Raw genomic sequence first — 20975 nt, 5'->3', positions numbered from 1 at the left:
CGAATGTTCTCTCCAAGATGCTTGATGCATCAATCAAAGTAAGCTGAAGGGAAGAAATGTGAACCCGTCTCTGGAATACTTGGATGCCTATTTGGTACAAAACACAACTCTTTGATGCAGCTTCACAGTTGTTCAAAAAAAATCCATAAGAGGCATTACATTCCTTTTCTGCTACACAAAAAGAGACAAGAAAGATGTGATTCTCTGCATCCTGCGCTACCACCGCTAGTAGAACTTCATTATACTTGCCCCTCAACAAGGTACCGTCGACGGCTATGCCTTTTTTCAAATGTCAAAAACCTAGAATCCAAGAACCACAGGATACAAAAAAGTACTTGAACCTTCCGTTTTCATCAAGATGCAATGTCGTCTTACTTCTGAGATTTGTGAACTCAGTCATGTAATGGTAGGCATCTAGGACTGCATACCCATGCTCGAGTGTCCCCCTAACCAAGTCCTTGGCAACCTCCATGGCCGTATATATCTTCCAATAACTAACCAGGACACCCAATTCCGTAAGGATTTGATTGGACATAACCCTTGTAGAAGGGCCTTTGCCATCGGGGAAACTACTCCAAAAATATTCATCGAGGACCTTTTCCGTGGCGTGAGGATTTTGTCCCGAGATGTGCTCTGAACCACATGTGTGATGTTTCGGTGTTTTACGAAACATTTAGCATCATTTTTTTAGGAAAATTGTATGTTTTCAAGCAACCAAAGTGATACTTAATGAAGGTTTTTAATGTTTCAGTGAAAGGAGATAACCACAGAAGAAAACTGGAAAAAGTAGCAGAAAAGGGGAATTGATGATCAAAATGATGGACCGTCAGGTTTACGACAGACTGCCATATATACCGTCAAGTTGAACCAGAACAAGGCCTCCAGAGGAGTCGAGTGATGGAAAATATGGAGGACCGTCAGACATGTGATGGACCACCAGATGGACCGTCAACACTTATCCAGAAACTATTTCTCAGAGGGACTTGGTGAAGATCAAGGTGGTGGACCGTCAGACATGGGACAGACCACCAAATTGACCGTCAATACTTATCCAGAACCTGTTCTCCAGAGGAACTCCATGACGGTCAAAGTGGTGGACCGTCAATCTTAGGATGGACCACCAGATTGACCGTCAGTTCTTATCTAGAAGCTATCTTCCAAAAAGACTCCGCGATGGTAAAGATGGTGGACCGTCATTCCATCGACGGACCACCAGGTGGACCATCAGATGTTATCCAGAAATTGCCATTCGGATGAATCGAGTGATGGGAAAGATAGTGGACCATCAGATCTTTGACGGTCAGTCATATGGACCATCAAATGGGACGCGATTTTTCCGTTTTTAAATTTTAAATTCTTTTTTTTAGCTGGGACATATAAATACCAAATTTTAGGGTTAAGAACACATCTTTTACCTTTTACAAATTTTCTTTTCATCTATTGAACCTCTTGGTATCCAAGTACTTTGGAGAATTTTAGTATCAAACAACTGATCATTGAAGATTTAAGAACTGATTCTTGGGGTTCTTTGTAAGTAAACTTTCCATTTATTTATGAATAATACAAGAATAAATTCTTTATCTTCTATGGAGTGTTGTGGCTAAATCTCATAACTAGGGTTATGGGATCCTTAATGTGAAATGCATCTATAGGTTGGGAATCAATTTGAGTTCCATAATTGAATAACATTGCATAAACCTTTCTTCAATTTCATGACTTTTCTTGGTTGCAAACTTGAGGAGTAAGCCCTAGAATACCACTTGTCTGAGAGGAAAGTGTCTGTGGGGAAAAGAAGGTGTTTACATGAATTCTAAGGGCCTTAACCTTTAGAGTAATAGCTAATTCCCTAATAGGATTAGCTTACATGAGAATTAGGTTAAAAGAAAAAGGCATCCTATGAGTTTGAGAAAATTATAGGATAACCTATCCATTTAGGTTGAGAAACTAATGGATATAGAATAGGATTCAACCTTTCTTGCAATTGAATTTGTTAAGTAGAACTCATAAATAATTCATAACCCAAATTATGCTGGCATTTTGGTGATCATAACCCTGGTTTGATTAATCTCATAAAGTTACGAATACGGAGAAAATCATTAGTTAAACTAATCTTGTTACAATTTATCATTTTACAAATTAAAAAAAAACCATTTTGGTTAAGAAACTCTGATCAACAGTCTAATAACAATTGCGACACTTAGTGAGCACAGTATTCCCTGTAGGATTCGACACCCAACCGAGTTGGGTTCTATATTTGACAGTGACCGCTTACACGTTCTACTGAGAGTTGTAATTTGGGCGTATCAAATTTTGGCGCCGTTGTCAGGGAATACGATTGTCAACTAAGTTTGTGATAGTTAATAGACCCTTTGGTCAAAGATTCTCAAACTTTACTTTTTGTTTGTTGTTTTTGTTTTGAACAGGTTGACTCTTGTGCATGCCAAATACACGGAGATCAGGTCAACCATTATTACCTATAAATACTGAACCACATCTCATTGGTAGAATAGATACACAACGAGACCCTAAAAGAATAACTGCTCAATAGGAACAGGCTAGGTTAGTTGCATTGGCAGCTGCGCAAGTAAATTAGCAGAACGCTGATAACCCTGGTCGGGCACCAAATACTGATAATGAAGATCTGGGTGATGATGAGCTATTAAATCCAAGGCGTAGTCAACAGAGATCGCCATGCTAGAATGAGACTCGAATGCAGAGCTGTGCAGTTTGCTTTTGATAATGACGATGATGAACTGAATGGGGCTAGTGCCACGGGGGCTATTATTCCTCCTCCTTTAGCACTCTGAGCCAAGTTCAATATTACTATCACTATGATCCAGCTGCTGCAACTCAAAGGGTTATTTGGTGGACTTACAGGCGACGATCCAAATATGTATCTGATTAATTTTATCTCAACATGCAAGTCGCTTGACAATCCAGGGTTGGTCAGAATGCAATTCGTCTGTGCATATTTTTATTGTCTCTATCTGGAGAGGCAAATTTATGGCTGAATGGGCTAACTCCTGAATTTATCACCAATTAGAGGCAACTGAAAGATGCTTTCCTAGAAAGATTCTTTCCACCGTCCAAAAGAGCATAATTGAGAGATAAGATAAGCAATTTCAGATAGCTTCCAACTGAGGCTCTCCACGAGACTTAGGGGAGGTTTAAGAAGAAGCTTATGTGGTGCCCAAGTCATCAGATGACAAATGTCCATTTGATGGAGATATTATAAAGAGCCTTAAATTCGGTTACCAAGCCAGTGGCAGATAATGCTGTGGGTGGGTCATTCATGGATCTCACCTTTCTTGAGGCATCTGAGATGCTAGATCGTATGACAAAGCAGAGTAGAGCTTGGCATACTAGGGATTCAAAAGTAACAAGCTCTACTGTATCTATTGGTATGACTGCAAAACAGAGGCGAAGGGAAGAGGAACGTGACCAATATATGGCTCAAATAAAAATGCAGATGGACCTTCTCACTAGGCATTTATTATTAGGAAAGACAGAGAAGGTTAAAGCTGTTGCATCACAGGGAAGAGCTGACTCCAATTCTGAAGAGGAAGCGAATCACTTAAACAATCAGAGGGTTTCCAAGGCAGTAGCCAAGGAAACCAATGTAGAAACTATTATGATCGAACCGGATACAAGGATCGTGACCAAGCAAATTGGAAAAGCAAAAATGACAGGATTGGGTTGTATACTCCTCCTTGAAGTCGTGATGCAGCTACGTCTAGTTCTGGGAATATGTCTATTGAGGACATGATGGCTAAGCTATTGAAGGGAGTAGAAGTAACCAACGCTGGAGTACTTGAGGTAAAAAATGATTTATCTTCAATGAACCAATTGGTGGACTCACATTCTATATCAATCAAACAATTAGAGCAGCAAATGGGCCAATTGTCGACGGCACTTAATCAAAGGAAGGCCGGTACGTTACATAATGACATAGTCCAAAATCCTAAGAAGGATGGATCGTGCATGGCAATTACCACTAGAAGTGGTAAGGTATTGGAGAGCCAATTTATGGGTAAGCCGGTAGTTGATGTGATAGTAGAAGATGCAGATAAAGCTGATATTGATAATTCTATGGAATCTGCAGGATTAGATAGGGTTATTCTAGATACTATACCTGATTGTCAGCAGACTGTTACATTTGAACAAAAGAAGAACAAGGAAAAGAAAGTTGTGGTTAAAACTTTTCCAAAACCACCACCTCCCTTCCCTCAAAGACTAAAAAAGAAGACTGACAACACGAAGTTCAGCAGATTCATGTCTATGTCGAAGTAGCTGACAATAAATGTGTCGTTGGTTGAGGCATTGGAGCAAATGCCAGGGTATGCCAAATTTATGAAGGACCTTTTGACAAAGAAGAGAGCAGCAAGTTATGAACTAGTTGATAATCTCCATCATTGTAGTGCGATTGCTACAAGGTCATTAGTTCAGAAGAAAGTTGATCCGGGAGCTTTCACTATTCCTTATACGGTGGGGTCTTTGGATTTTTCCAAGGCCTTATGTGATCTCGGTGCTAGCATTAATTTGATGCCGCAAGCCATTTATAAATAGTTGGGGTTGGGAGATCCTACACCAACCAACATGCGGCTTGTAATGGCAGATAGGTCGGTAAAACGGCCTGCTGGGGTTCTGTATGATGTATTAGTGAAGGTGGCTACCTTTATTTTTCCTGTAGATTTTGTTATTTTGGATTGTGAGGTGGACTTCAAGGTGCCCATAATATTGGGTCAACCTTTCCTCGCAACCGGAAGTGTGCTTATTGATCTGCGAGCAAATGAGCTTTTATTCTGGATGAACGATGAAGTGGTGCATTTTGATGTATGCAAATCAATAAAGCAGACCAAAAAAATAAATGTGTTCTCTATAGTTGTTATTTATTATGAGGAAGAGCCGGAATTATCTTTGGAGGAGCAGCTTACTGTTGACCCATTGGCTGCTGTGCTCATAAACTTTGATCGTGAGGATATTGATGAGTACGAAGAAACTGTCTGTAGTTTGACAGGAATGGGGTTGTATTCTTAAGCCCCCAAGAAGATGGATCTTGACCTTAAGAATCAGCCTTCACCACCGGCGAAGCCATCCATTGAACAGTCACCAATGTTAGACTTGAAGAAGCTACCTAGTCATCTGAGGTATGTGTTCTTGGGTAGTGGAAATACGCTGCCAGCTATTATTGCTGCTGATCTCAGCGAATCACAGATGGAAGCTCTCATCTCTGTTCCTAAGAGATACATGAGAGCTATTGGTTGGACTATTGCAGATATCATTGGTATCCCTCCTGGCATATGTATGCACAAGATTCAGTTAGAGGAAGATTATGTACCCACTATTGAGCATCAGCATCACCTAAATCTACCTATGCAAGAGGTGGTGAAGAAAGAAATCATCAAGTGGCTAGATGCAGGGGTGGTGTACCCAATCTCAGACAATAAATGGGTGAGTCCTGTACAGTGTGTGCCAAAGAAAGGGGTATGATGGTAGTGGCCAATGAGAAGAATGAGATAATTTCACTTAGGCCTGTCACAGGTTGGAGGGTGTGTATGGACCACCGAAAGCTAAATTCGTGGACACTGAAAGATCACTTTCCAATGCCATTCATGGATTAGATGCTTGATCGATTAGTAGGCAGAGACTGGTACTATTTCCTGGATGGGTATTCTGGGTATAATCAGATCTCCATTGCTCCTGAGGATCAGGAGAAAATAATGTTCACATGCCCATATGGCACATTTGCTTTTAAAAGGATGCCCTTTGGATTATGTAATGCACCGGCTACATTCCAGAGGTGCATGATGTCAATTTTCTCTGATATGGTTGAAGACACCTTGGAGGTGTTTATGGATGATTTTTCAGTGGTTGGAGATTCCTTTGACTTATGCTTGCTGAATCTAAGTCAAGCATTACAGCGGTGTGAAGAGTTTAACCTGGTCCTTAACTGAGAAAAATGCAACTTCATGGTAAAATAGGGTATCGTTCTCGATCATAAAATTTCTGTGAAAGGTATTGAGGTAGATAAGCCCAAAGTTGAGGTTATAGAGAAACTACCTGCCCCCATCTTTGTAAGGCCAAGTTCTCTTTTGATGATGACTGCAGGCAGGCGTTTGAATGGATTAAGCTGAAGTTAGTAGAGGCTCCAGTTATTATTTCTCCCGACTGGACAAAGCCATTTGTACTAATGTACGATGCTAGTGGGGTGGCGCTTGGAGCTGTGTTGGGCCAGAAAAGGGATAAGTTCTTTCATCCAATCTACTATGCCAGAAAAGCTGTGAATGGGGCTCAAAAGAACTACACTATCACTGAACAAGAACTTCTGGCTGTGGTTACGCCTTTGAGAAATTCAGGGCGTATTTTCTAGGGACTAAGGTGGTGGTCCACACGGATCATGCAGCTCTGAGGTACTTAATGGATAAGAAAGATGCGAAGCCAAGATTGATCCGGTGGATATTGTTGCTTCAAGAATTCAACTTTGAGGTAAAGGATCGCAAGGGATGAAAAAATCAGGTGGCTGATCACTTATCCAGACTTGAGTGCGAACAAGCAATCAAGGAAAAGTTAGATATTGATGATTCCTTTCTAAATGAGAAGATACTAGCTGCTAAGTTCGAGCAGATTCCATGGTATGCTTATTTCGTAAACTACGTGGTAACTGAGGTGATGCCAGATAATCTTTTCTTTCACCAAAGGAAAAAGTTTCTTCATGATGTTACCCAGTATTTTTGGGATGAACCCTATCTTTTTCGACGATGTGTAGATGGTGTTATTAGGCGTTGTGTACCAGATGTGGAGATGTTGAATATTTTGGAAGCATGCCACACTTCACCTGTTGGTGGTCACCATGCAGGCGACCACACTGCTCAGAAAGTACTCCAGAGTGGCTACTATTGGCCCATACTATTCAGAGATGCATATGAGCTCATTCGTAGATGTGATCAATGTCAGAGACAAGGATCAATCTCCAAACGTCATGAGATGCCAATGTCCAAGATGATGGAAGTAGAGTTATTTGACGTATGGGGCATTGACTTCATGGGCCTATTTATAATCTCGTATGGGTTAAAATACATCCTAGTAGTTGTAGACTATGTATCGAAATGAGTAGAAGTTGTGGCGTTGGCTGACAATGAAGGAAAAAGAGTTGTGGCAATTCTGAAAAAGAACGTATTCTCCCGCTTTGGAGTACGAAGAACAATCCATTTCTACAATAAAGTCTTCAGGGCTGTGCTGGCGAAGTATGGAGTAAAACAACACCGTGTAGCAACTCCTTATCACCCACAAACTAGTGGGCAAGTAGAGGTGTTGAATCGCGAGATCAAGGCCATTCTCGCTAAAACTGTGAATGCCAGTAGATAAGATTGGTCTCGAAAGCTCGATGGCGCCTTGTGGGCGTATCGAACTACTTTTAAGACACCAATTAGTATGTCACCATATCATCTAGTTTATGGGAAGGCATGTCATTTGCCAATTGAGCTGGAACATAAGGCCTTGTGGGCTCTAAAAAGGATGAATATGCATTGGAAGGAAGCAGCTAATTTAAGATTGGAGCAGATTAATGAGATGGACGAATTCTGTATCAGAGCTTATGAAAGAGCTAACTTGTACAAAGAAAGGATGAAGAAATACCATGGCCAAGGGATTACATAGAGAGAATTTATGAAAGGTGATTGGGTCTTTCTTTTCATCTCCAGACTGAAGTTATTTCCGGGTAAGTTGAAGTCTAAATGGTCAGGCCCATTTAAAATTAGCCAAGTCTACTCATCTGGAGTAGTCGAGCTTGAAAATGAAGATGGTAGTGTCTTCAAAGTGAACGGGCAAAGAATCAAACTTTATATTGGTCCAAAAGACCTAATAAAAAGTGTTGATGTATTTTACCTCGATGAAGTCTGATTATTCGAGATACCTAAGTCATGCCGCGACGTTAAATCAGGCGTTAGTAGGAGGCAACCCACAACATGTTGTTGTAACAATAAGTAGAGTCTATTTTATGTTTTTGGGAAATTTTGGTGTTTATGAAGTGTGCAGGACCAGAAGTGCTGTAAAGAGGAAAATTGGGCGCATTTGAGCTACTGGAAAGTTGTGATGGTACACTTGATGGACCGCCAAACTACTGACGGACCACCACACTCAACCGTAAAAAATAGGCGGGAAAATGCATTCACTGGATAGGGCATGATGGCATGAGTTGTGGACCGTCAAGTATATGGTGGACCGTCAAAGCAGCCATCAGAAGTGAGACTGCTGACCTGCATTCTGGTAATTAGTGACGGCTAATTCGGTGGACCGTCACGACTGTGGTTGACCGTCTCATTAACCATCACACCAAAATAGAAACTCATCGACTCAGCTGAGGGGTGACGTTCCCAATGGTGGTCCGTCACACTTATGACGCACCATTAATTTGACCGTCATTTAACCCTAATTCTGAATTGGGTTGGGTTAAATCGGTACTCTTTATAAATATTCCGTATTTGACCCGGAATGAGATTTTAAGAATAAAATTGAGCGGGTACACTCATTGTAACTATTCCATGACCTTTGATTTTTCCACTTCTCCAATATTCAAAGAACCAGAACTGAGTTATCCTATCTGAGACTCCTCCACTCCTTCATCACTTTTCAATTTAAGCTAGGTCATTCTTTCCCTATCCCCATCACAAACTAAAGAGTAACAGAAGTGATAGAAGTTGCAAGTAGTTCAGTCTCTGAAGTCTCAAGCAAGTAGAATTTTGCAACATCAAGGTACGGGCATTTACTTCTTTCCTCTTGTTAATTTGAAGAGTAAGGGCATGGATTGTTTCATTATTTAGTCTAATGGTGTTGAGTTTGAATGATTTATGCTTAAGTTTGATTTAGTGGATGAAGTCTTACTTAAAATATGGTTTTAATGTTGTTGCTCAAGCAAAAAATTAATTTGATCTTGAGTTGTGCTGAAAATCAGTTGAACCCATAAATGTGCCTGAAGACGAAGGTCTGACGGTCAACATGGTGGACTGTCAAGTTTTCGATGGACCACCAAGTTAACCGTCCTAAAGGTCAAAGACAATGAGTTTCTGGATTGTATTTGATGGTCAGACTGGTGGACCGTCAAGTTTTCGACGGACTACCAATCTGACCGTCCCAAAAGTCAAAAAAATAAAACATACTGGATAAAGCTGATGGTGGATCTGACGGACCATCCCACCTCTGGTGGAATGTTAAATCTCCTGTCAGGCCTCATTGTGAACTGTTTTGCCTATGTTTTACCTTGCACTAATTTCTTAATCCATTTTCAGGTGACATGGCTCCTAAAATACACAAACCAAGGGGGGGAAATCTCAGCGAGGTAGAAACACATCCGCACCGACCTATAACACCAGGCAAACTAAAAGAGAAGCCATCATAATCCCCCAGTCTGAGGAGGGGAGTAACAATAGCATTAGTTTTACCGATTTAAGCTCAGATAAAGTAACAGTTGCTTCAAATCAACCATTACCTATAGAAGGTAAAACTAAAGTGGCTAATGTGGAGAACAAAGGAGAAGTCCCTAAACCTGAAGCTGAAAACATGATCGGACGGAAGGATCCCCAAGTACAAGATGCTATTAGGTGGAAAATTGAGGGAGCACAAAAATAGTTCTATGATGGGTTACATCCCACTGCTCGAGGGATCCGGAGATCATTCTCTAAAGAACATCAGATTATGGACACGGAGCTTCATGAATATCCAAAACTGGAACACCGATTCAATGATTATGGATTGGCATAGATGAGCACGCCACCAGGGGAGTACCAACAAACTGGGTAAGGAAATTCATTGCAAATTATATTTTTCTGGTAAAAGCTGAATGTCCAAAAGGGACTTCGATTTCGAATAGACCAAAAAGGGAGTTTCTTCTAGTCTGAGGAGTTATTATTGATATCTCAGCCCAAACTATCAAGAGAATGTTGTTTGGGCCACCATACAAAGCTCTACCTACTGTCCCTGATTTCGAATATAGAATGAGAAATGCTTCTGGCCAGAGACGTTGGGCAGCATCGTTGATCACTGATGATGGAAATCCGTCCTGGACAACTAACCCCAAAGAACGCATTGCAAAATTTACACTTGGTTTCAAGGCTAAGTTCTGGTGGGTTATTGTCCGATTGAGGTTAATGCCAACTAAAGGAGATGGAAACCTGGATAATCACAGGGCCGTGATGGTAGCCATTTTGATTTCAGGTTTAAACATTGATTTTGGCCAGCTAATTGTAGATGAGATATTTGTGAGGGCACATAAGCAGACTACTTCCATACCTTTCCCATGTTTGATTACTGCATTATGCAAACAAGCTGGTGTGTCGCTGATTCGAGGCGTTGATAATGAAGTTTCAGCCACTCATAAATAGGACATTGAGAATTCCAGAGATGAGTCGAAGTTTGACATTCGAGTGAACAAGCCTCCAGCACATCAGTATCAGTCTGTACCAGTTCCCGAAGCCACAGAAATGCCCAAAGGTATGCCTTTACCCATTACCACATATGTGCCTCCTGATTATGTGCCCCAGGGCATGTCTACAGGGTCAGATTCTATGTAGTTAGCTAGTAGAGCAGATTTTATGGAATACAGATTCAACCTGGTGAATTTTGTCAAAGTTGTGAAGAATCAAAAGTGGCTCCAGAAGCAGTTAGAAAAGTAGGCTGGAGATATCAAACCTTTTGTGGATGAAATCGTGGTCGAAACAGTCAAGCCATTTCAAACTATTCAAGTGAGGATGGATAACATAGAAGCTCGCATCAACAAAAGGCTAGATTCACTATCTCTTCCTGATCTTGCCAAGCTTATGGCTGAATTTGAGCAGGCAAAGGCTGACATAGCTGAGTTAAAGAAGAAACAATTACAACCGCCTCCATTTGACCTGACTCTGGCGGTAAGTGATGATGATGAGGGTATTTTGGATCTGATAGGTAGACCAGTGAAGGATAAAGGCAAGCAGCAAATGGATGAATAAGCAGCAAGGAAAGAAGAAAAAAAAAGAAAGAGAGAAAAAATGTCACCTGAGGAGTTAGACCAGCACAACCTGAAGAGAGCTGTAAAGAAATCAAAGAAGGAAGCTGAAAGAAAGCAAAGAGAATAAGAAAATAAAGCGGCAGGAGTCTCTACTAGTGCTGCCCCAGAAAGGGGGCGAAGTACAGGTTCAATTCGGGAAACCATCCCTCAAAATGTCGAGGGTGAAGTTGTGAGTGCTCCTACCACCATAGGGACTAACATTTTGCAGGGTGAGGACGATGGAGACTCACCACACTTGACAGATGCCTCAGAGAAGTGAGAGGCCATGTAAATATCCCAATTCTCATGTACGGTAATTTATTATTTTGAGAACAATGCATATTTTTCTATGTGGGGGTGGGGGTATTTACACCATGGTTGGATATTTTTGCCGATATTCTGAATCCAATCATGTGCTATCTAGTAGAAGCGGCATGTCTAAGTTGTTTTTATTTTTGCATTTAAATTCTGCAAAGCGTAATGTAAAAACAAGTGTTTAATGACAATCTATGAATAGGTTCTGTTTCAGCACTTAGTTGTAAATATGGAGAATGAATGATGTTGGCATAAGACGTTGAACATGTTTCTGTAATTATTTACTTTTTTAGTTAAGCATGCACAAATAACCATCAATAATTCTGTATTCAGCATTGGTCTGTAAAAAAGTGCATGAATCATGTAATGAACATCCTGAGAATTGTAAAGGATGTTTAACTTTGATACCTGTGGGTGTGAGGATTTACTTGCAGTTCTTTTATAGGATAAGACCTAGAACTTTCCCGAGCCATGGATACAGTCTTCTAGTGAAGTCATTAGGATAGGATAGCAGGCCTCCTTGAAGTTCTAAACCTTCTAACCTAAAGAAACAACCCGTCCTGAAAGATTGTTCCTGTTTGAACCCATCTTGTACCTCTAAGAATTGGTTTAACCTCCTGCCCCTGTCAGTAATTCTCCATAGGACTTTAACATTCATCTCTGAACTTAGTCAAATGCTAACATTATATATTTTAACTTATACGAAGCATCTAATTTGAGGGTGGATAGTGTCAAAAAAATGAAAGACCTCAATGGAGTGTGAGCTAGAATCCAATTAGAAACAATTGGTCAATGCCTGCATCAGCATAAGTTGAGGGTGACTGGTTCTTCTATTCAAAAAAAAATGACATAAGTAGCAGATTGAGGGTGAAAATATGCTAAGGCAAGGAGAGTTAAGTTTCAATGAGTCACTTCTCCCGAAAACATACCCTACCTAATCCTAAACCTTGTTGTAAGCCTTGAAAAGACCTATTCGATCCTAGTGAGTCAACCATGAGAACGTGTCGTATGGCCAGGGAAAGCCTATGGGTACTTAGGCTATGTTTGAAACTTTTATTGTGAGTGTGAGAGCTGGACAGTGTCTACATCATATAATGAGTGGTGGACTTCTTTGTTGTGAGGACAATCAAAGTTTTACTGAATTTGCTTTTATCCGTGGGATGTAACATTCATGCTTGTGTGCTGAATTATAAAAAATGTTGGGTGTGGATTCTGTTGTGTTAAATGCATGAGATTAAGCTGATGAGTGAATGTTTGCATAAGAGAATGTTTCAATGGTTGGTTTCATGTCATTTTATTGTTCATGTGCGCAATTTGGTGTTGAGTTGCTTAAGGACAAGCAATGATCTTAAGTTGAGGGTGTTGATGTTTCGGTGTTTTAAGGAACATTTAGCATCATTTTCTTAGGAAAATTATATGTTTTCAAGCAACCAAAGTGATATTTAATGAAGGTTTTTAGTGTTTCAGTGAAAGGAGATAACCACAGAAGAAAATTGGAAAAAGTAGCAGAAAAGGGGAATTGACGGTCAAAATGACAGACCGTCAGGTTTACGACGGACCGTCATATATACCTTCAAGTTAAACCAGAACAAGGCCTCCAAAGGAGTCAAGTGATGGACAATATGGAGGACCGTCAGACATGCGACGGACCACCAGATGGACCATCAGGCATGTGACTGACCACCAGATGGACCGTCAACACTTATCCAAAAACTACTTCTCAGAGGGACTTAGTGAAGATCAAGGTGGTGGACCGTCAGACATGGGACAGACCACCAAATTAACCGTCAACACTTATCCAGAACCTGTTCTCTAGAGGAACTCTATGACGGTCAAAGTGGTGGACCGTCAATCTTGGGACGGACCACCAGATTGACCGTCAATTCTTATCCAGAAGCTGCCTTCCAAAAGGACTCTGCGATGGTAAAGATGGTGGATCGTCAGTCCATCGACAGACCGCCAGGTGGACCATCAGATGTTATCTAGAAACTGCCATTCGAATGAATCGAGTGATGGGAAAGATGGTGGACCGTCAGATATTTGACGGTCCATCATACGGACCATCAAATGGGATGCAATTTTTCCATTTTTAAATTTTAAATTCTTTTTTTTAGCTGGGACATATAAATACCAACTTTTAGGGTTAAGAACGCATCTTTTACCTTTTACAAGTCTTCTTTTCATCTATTGAACCTCTTGGTATCCAAGTACTTTGGGGAATTTTAGTTTCAACAACTGATCATTGAAGATTCAAGAACTGATTCTTGGGGTTCTTTGTAAGTAAACTTTCCATTTATTTATGAATAATACAAGAATGAATTCTTTATCTTCTATGGAGTGTTGTGGCTAAATCTCATAACTAGGGTTACGGGATCCTTAATGTGAAATGCATCTATGGGTTGGGAATCAATTTGAGTTCCATAATTGAATAACATTGCATAAACCTTTCTTCAATTTCATGACTTTTCTTGGTTGCAAACTTGAGGAGTAAGCCCTAGAACACCACTTGTCTGAAAGGAAAGTGTTTGTGAGGAAAAGAAGGTGTTTACATCAATTCTAAGGGTCTTAACCTTTAGAGTAATAGCTAATGCCCTAATAGGATTAGCTTACATAAGAATTAGGTTGAAAGAATAAGGTATCCTATGAGTTTGAGAAAATTATAGGATAACTTATCCATTTAGGTTGAGAAACTAATGGATATAGAATAGGATTCAACCTTTCTTGCAATTGAATTTGTTAAGTGGAACTCATAAATAATTCACAACCCAAATGATACTGGCATTTTGGTGATCATAACCTTGGTTTGATTAATCTCATAAAGTTACGAAGTACGGAGAAAATCATTAGCTGAACTAATCTTGTTACAATTTATCATTTTACAAATTAAAAAAAAACATTTTGGTTAAGAAACTCTGATCAACAGTCTAATAACAATTACGACACTTAGTGAGCACAGTATTCCCAGTGGGATTCGACACCCAACCGAGTTGGTTTCTATATTTGACAGCGACCGCTTACACTTTCCACTGAGAGTTGTAATTTGGGCGTATCAATGTGTGATGCTTTTTATTTTTATAAATGAGGAATCTATCATCACTTGCGTACTTCACCGCTCTCGACCACTATTTGCAATTCGAATTAGCACATTTGAAGCAAAAGTTACTGCTCGAATTAATCACCTTCTTTATTCTAAAATCTTTTTGCAAGCAAAAAATAAACAAAGTGATAGATAGTTCATTCTTGTCCTTGAATGACATTCCAATAAAAAAGTCGGTCTCGTCGTCTTGAAGATTTCTAGACTGTGTCGATTGAGAAGAACTACACATCGTATTGGTCGCATCAACGGGCGTAGGTGTTTGATCATCATCTGGACTATTCATGTCTAGATCATCAAAGATGTCTTGTTGTTCTTCTTCTTCTACGTTCTGGTTCTCATTCTCTCTCGTCTTTTCAACTATGTACACCCTTAATACCGGCCTGGATGAATCACTAAGATAAGCACGCAATCGAACTTGATTGGTTATCTTGAAAGGCAGGACCCTCTGATTTTTAAAGGAGTTGTGCATGTAGCTGATGACGAGTTCTCCCAATTGACAATTCAATCCACAATAACTGGTGATTAAGTTCACAAAATCATTATACGAAACATCACTTTGGACTGTCATAGCTATCGTCTCTAGTATTTCACCCTCGTTCCAACGCCATACATATCTATTGCTCTTCTCGATCCATTGACCATGACAATCCACCTCTGTTGTTATTGATCCCTCCATTAGCATTACCTAAATAAAGTCATTTATTAAAAAAAGTTAATAGTGATCCATAGTGTCATAAATAAATCCCAACAGATGTGTAATCAATCACAACAGATTACTTACCTATTGGAATTCATGTTACGCTCCTGAAGTTGATTTCAACAGACTAGTCATCTGTTGTAACAGGTGAATCATATATTACAATAGACTATATATCTGTTGGGATTGATATTACAGTACTGAGGCACCTTTGAAGTTGATTCCAACAGAGGAGTGACATGTTCCAACAGATAATTACTCTTCTGAATTTGATTTCAACAAACTAGTCATCTATTGTAATAGGTTAATCATATGTTGCAACAGATTATATATCTGTTGGGATTGTTGTTATAGTACTGAGGCACTTTTGAAGCGGATTTCAACAGATGAGTGACATGTTCCAACAGATAATTACGCTCCTGAAGCTGATTTTAACAGACTAGTCATCTCTTGTAACAGGTGAATCATCTATTGTAATAGACTATATATCTGTTAGGATTGATGTTACAGTACTGAGGCACCTTTAAAGTTAATTCCAATAGATGAGTAACATATTCCAACAGATAATTAACCTGTTGCGACATATGACTAATCTCTTACAAAAGACTACGATCTGTTGGAATCGAGGTCAGGTTCTATCACAACAGGTTACTAATTTATTACAACAGATATTTATCGTCTGTTGGCATCGAGTTCGGGTTCTGTTGCAACAGGTTAATAATCTATTGCAATATATATTTACCCTGTTGCAATAGACAACACGTCTATTGGAATCGAGTTCAGGTTTTGTTGCAACAGGTTAATAATTTGTTGCAACAGATATTTATCACGTTGCACCAGAAACTAATCTATTTAAATAGATAAATAATATGTTGCAACAGGTGACCCATCTTTTCGATTCATGTTATGGCCTATAGAAGCATAAACATGAATCAAAAAAATCAGTCTTCTGTTGAAACAGATGTCTCATCTGTCGCAACAGATAAATAGATGGATCTTATGTTGGATTCATGATTGGGTTCTATCCATTATTGGAAAAACAGCACAATAGCAATTACCCTGATGAAAAATTCAACTAAAAATCATAATTTGACTTACCAAAGTCTCCTATGAAGTAATGCCAAAGTGAAAAATGATGTACGAAACAAGATTTGACCTAAATAAATTGGTCAAATAGCAATAGTAGCGGTAACAACAACAATGGTCAACAAGATGAAGATGATAATAAAGTAGAAGATGATGATAATGAAGCAGAAGATGATGAATAAAGGGCAGCAACAATGAGCAACAAAAATCGCTAAGAGAGAGAAAACAACAATGGATGAGAAGAGAGAGAAAGATGTCTTTTTCCCTCCGTTTCTCATTTTATTAGGTAAACATTTGGATCAAAGTGTAAATTTAAAAACTTGTGGGATATTCTCAAACTTACCAAACTTTCTTAATCCATAATAAAGTAATTGTCACTTCCACTCAGTTATTAAGACTTGTGTTACCTACACCTCATTTTAAAAAAAAATTATCACATGTGGCCAAAGTCCCAAGTCACTAACCTCATTTTTTGAGGAACTTGTTTTTGTAGAGAAAATATTCTCTAAAAATCTAACTAACCGGACATGAGAAAATTAAAATGTATTTTCTAAAAAATATTTTTCACCGTACCAAACACACCCTGATTTATCTAAAAAGACTAAAAAGGGAAATTAATAAGAGGATATTTTCTTTTTACTTCCTCCACAGGATCCTCCAATGACAATAATTGGAGACTTTTGTGCTGAGTATTTTTCTTTGATATGTAATAAAAGTTCTGCATAATCTGCTATAGCTTGTGCTGAATTGAAATATCCTCTAGTATCTTCATCTTTTAGAGCTTCTTCCATTGTCCCAAATAGTCTTGATTTTCCATAATACCTATGCTGAAAATCAGTATGAAAAAAAAAAAAAAGGTTAAAGCATAAAAGCCTCTAGTCCGGCTAGTCAGAATTCATGTGATGTCGAGCTCACTAAAGAGAGTGTCAGTGCTGAAGCCAGAATTTCCATAGAGGAAAATCATAATAGAAAGAACTAAATGCACAAAAAATCTAAGAATTTGACGCAATGTATAGTTAGATTTCAACGTAATGTATAGCATATTCAGTGACAGAAATCTAGGATATTCAACATCTACTATATATTTATATTAAATAATTTCGACCTTGGGAACAGAAAACACCACCATAGTTTTTGGGCTCTATTATGAATTTTTGACAATATTTTACCATAGCTCATCCCGATTGAGCTAGCGCTCTTGCAACAAAGATAAACAAAGCTAAACGGTGAGTGTAATTTTTTGACCCCATCACCACCCCTGAGTAAGGATGCTCCACTATGTGGAGACACTCATTATAACTTTTACATTCTAAAGACATCCCATTTTGACCTTAGATTGTCAAGTTGAAACTTGAAACCTAAAATTTGAAAACAAGAGTTTTTGAAGTTGTGATTTTTGAAATTCGAAGTTGTGTTTGGACTTTTGACAGGTATTTTACTTGAAAAAGGTTTGAAGTTTTGTGAGAGACACTTGAAAATATTTGAAGACCAGATTTTGAAAATCTGATTAAATTTCATCGTCAAATAAGTATTTAAAGATATATTTTCAAAATCTATGGTCAAATGCTACCTAAGTTTTAGTTATAAAAAAAAATGACAAAACAAAGTATAAAATGAAACAATTGTAGTTTTAATAGATATACACACTTGGTGAAATTAAATGAATGTAACTACCTCTATGTAAACAAGAAGAGCTTTAAATTGAGGGGCAAAATCAGTGAGAAATCCAATATCAAGAGGATCATTATTGATGGAATATTCAGCACCAAAATAGGCAAAAATTGGAGAACTTGAATTGGAACCACCCCAATACTTGGAATTAATTATGTATCTTTGCTTAAGAGTTTTATAACTTTTTGGTCCATAATTGAAGTGATCAAGTGTTTGCATATAGTAATAAGTCTCAAATTCTTTTGGAAGATTTGTTGAATAATTAGAATCTTGATTTATATTTTCACAAAGTGGTGTGAGTCTTGGGATTTTATGGAGTTTTGAAGAAATTGAAATGTATGTGAAAATGAATAAGTTGGAATAAGAAAAGCCTATTCAGCTTCATTGGGATTTAAAAAAAAAAAAAAACTGGTGTAAAAGATGTAATCTCTTGGTGAAGCTATCTATTGTGGATATATTTATAAGTGATTCAATGATTTCACTTTGCCATATTTAATTTTGCTTACTCTATAAGAAAAACATTAACTAGCGAGTAATTTGACTAAATTATCTTCATTTATTACTCTTTTCAATTTAATACTTCTCTTTTTTGGTACCATATAAATATTTCTTCATATTTATAACTAAGCGTAAGTTGGAAACAATAAACTATTATACCTTAATTTTTAAATGACAACTATTTTGGACCATCTAATTTTAGTAAGATGAAGATGAATAAGAGAAGCAAAAGAAGCCAATGGTGAAGCTATCTATTGTGGATATATTTATAAGCGTCTCACTCTCAATGTGAGCCATGATTCAATGGTTTCACTTGCCATGTTTAATTTTTCATACTCTTTTAAGAAAAACATTAATTAGAGAGTAATTTAACTAAATTATCTTCATTTATTACTCTTCCCAATTTAATACTTCTCTCTTTTACATCATATTATGACTAAGCGTAAAGGTGGAAACAATCAACTATCTTTTTAAATGACAACTATTTTGGACTAAATTAGATAAGGGCGACAAGTAAAATGAACTGAAGGGAATATCAATTAACAACCTATAAGTAGGTCCTTAGACGCATATAATTTGTTTAACCTAAACTTTGGATTAAAGGTTAATAATTGAATTTGTAAAATAGGATCATAGACCAGCGTATTGTCCAAGACATGCATAATTAACCTTTCGACAATGTGAATCTAACTAAAACACTACAAGATAAACAATGATAATAATGAAAATTATGAAATATGCAACAGAGAAAGAATTCTTATTTGGAGCTCTTGATTTTATCGATGACCAAAAACTGAGTGAGAACATAGTAACATAGTGAAAATTAAAGGGATAAATGAGACTACTTTATGATGAAAGCTGACTATTTGAATTTTAATATAAAAAAGCATCCTGCCAAGTCTGCAACCCAATAGGCCATATGGTGAAACATACACAGCCTTGATACAATCTCCTTGCTTAGACAACGATATATAACAAGAATCAGCTAAAGATTATTCAAGATTTTTTTGAAATCCGGTAACTTAAAGCTTATTCAAGATTGATGCAGCATATATATATATATTATATATAATATAATATAATATAATATATATATATAAGAGAGGATATTGGATTTTGGTAATCTTCACAACTTTCTTGATCAAATGATGTTGCTACATGTGGCTTTATCCCCTCTGAAATTTTGACATAAAGTTGATTAAATTATGATAATTTTTAAATTATTTAAAATCCTCTAAAATTGTAACATGTGGTTGATAAATTACTTTTTTTCTCTAAAATTGTGGCATATAATTGATAAAAGTACTTTCTCCCTCCAAAATTGTGACATGTTGATTAAATTATTTTTTTCTCCTCTAAAATTTTGATATGTAGTTGATAAAATTATGATAATTTTTATTTTTTTTAAAACCTCTAAAATTGTGACATGTGGTCGGAGACTTACTTTCTCTCTCTAAAATAGTGACATATAGTTGATAAAATTACTTTTTTTCCTCTAGAAATGTGACATGTCGATAAAATTATTTTTCTCCTCTAAAATTGTGATATGTTGATAAAATTATTTTTTTTCACACATGTCTATTTCTTATTATTTGAGTGTTTGCACTTGGTATATAATAATATGATAAACTACTCTATTTATTTTGAGGCTATCTTTGTATTTAAAATTATTTAACCAATTGATAGATTCTCTTAGAAGTTCTCATTATAATATTCTACTTTAGATAATTACATATTATGTAAGTAAGTCAATTGAGAATATAAAAATTCAATATCTAATAATGCATTTTATCTATTAAATTACTTCTATTTCATGACTTTATTAATGCATCTTTCAATAACATTATTAATACAAAATTTTAACAATATTCATTCAATGACAAAATTTAAAAGTTTTTTTTTTTTTTAATCTCTACCATGTTGATTTATCTTCAAATAATTAAAATAACCTTTAAAAAATTAATATATACACATATTTTACACGTTTTTAAGAATTTATCTTATTTATTGCTATTTTTTGATGCACTTCGATCTCTTTATGTTTTTTTATTATTATTAAAACTTATTCTTTTATGAGTTTAGCAAAAAATGTATTAGTAAAATTTTAAAAAGATAAGATCTTTTTTATAATAATCGTTCTTTAAAAAACATATTGTGGTTGTGGAAAACTTTCTTTCGTTGCATTAACATTTCATAACTCTTCTTCTTTTTTCATGCTATTTATATGAAATAATATTCTATGGAAGAAGTTTGTTTAAATACTTTGGGGATAAAGAACAGGAAAAAAAATAACAGTTAAAATTGTTTTGGACATTTGTGGCTATACAAGTTTATATTTTATTTATGATGAATCAATTATAATTTTCATGTAATTTATTTTTCTAATACTTTTTATGAATTGCAGATAATTTTTTGTGGACAATTTTATTCATTGCTGATGAAATATTAACAACATATTTCAAGTAGTGAAATTTAAAATTATTGGTAATGTTAAAAATGAAGGTAGTATATCAATCATTATCACATTATTTTAAGAATATCTTTTTTGGTAATTGAAAATTAATATTTTTAAGCATAAATTTTGTAAGAAAAAC

The 20975-nt window shown here is 36.9% G+C and overlaps 1 pseudogene; it reads right to left on the bottom strand.

Annotated features, from left to right (window-relative positions):
- LOC107846204 overlaps positions 1-18268 on the bottom strand; it is a 67898-nt pseudogene extending 49630 nt beyond the window's left edge.
- Between the last annotated feature and the right edge of the window lie 2707 nt (positions 18269-20975).

This window comes from Capsicum annuum, chromosome 11 (assembly GCF_002878395.1).
Source record: "Capsicum annuum cultivar UCD-10X-F1 chromosome 11, UCD10Xv1.1, whole genome shotgun sequence".
Taxonomy (NCBI): Eukaryota; Viridiplantae; Streptophyta; class Magnoliopsida; order Solanales; family Solanaceae; genus Capsicum; species Capsicum annuum.
The sequence above is the reverse complement of the archived record's forward strand: the minus strand, read 5'-3'. Positions and strand labels throughout refer to the sequence as shown.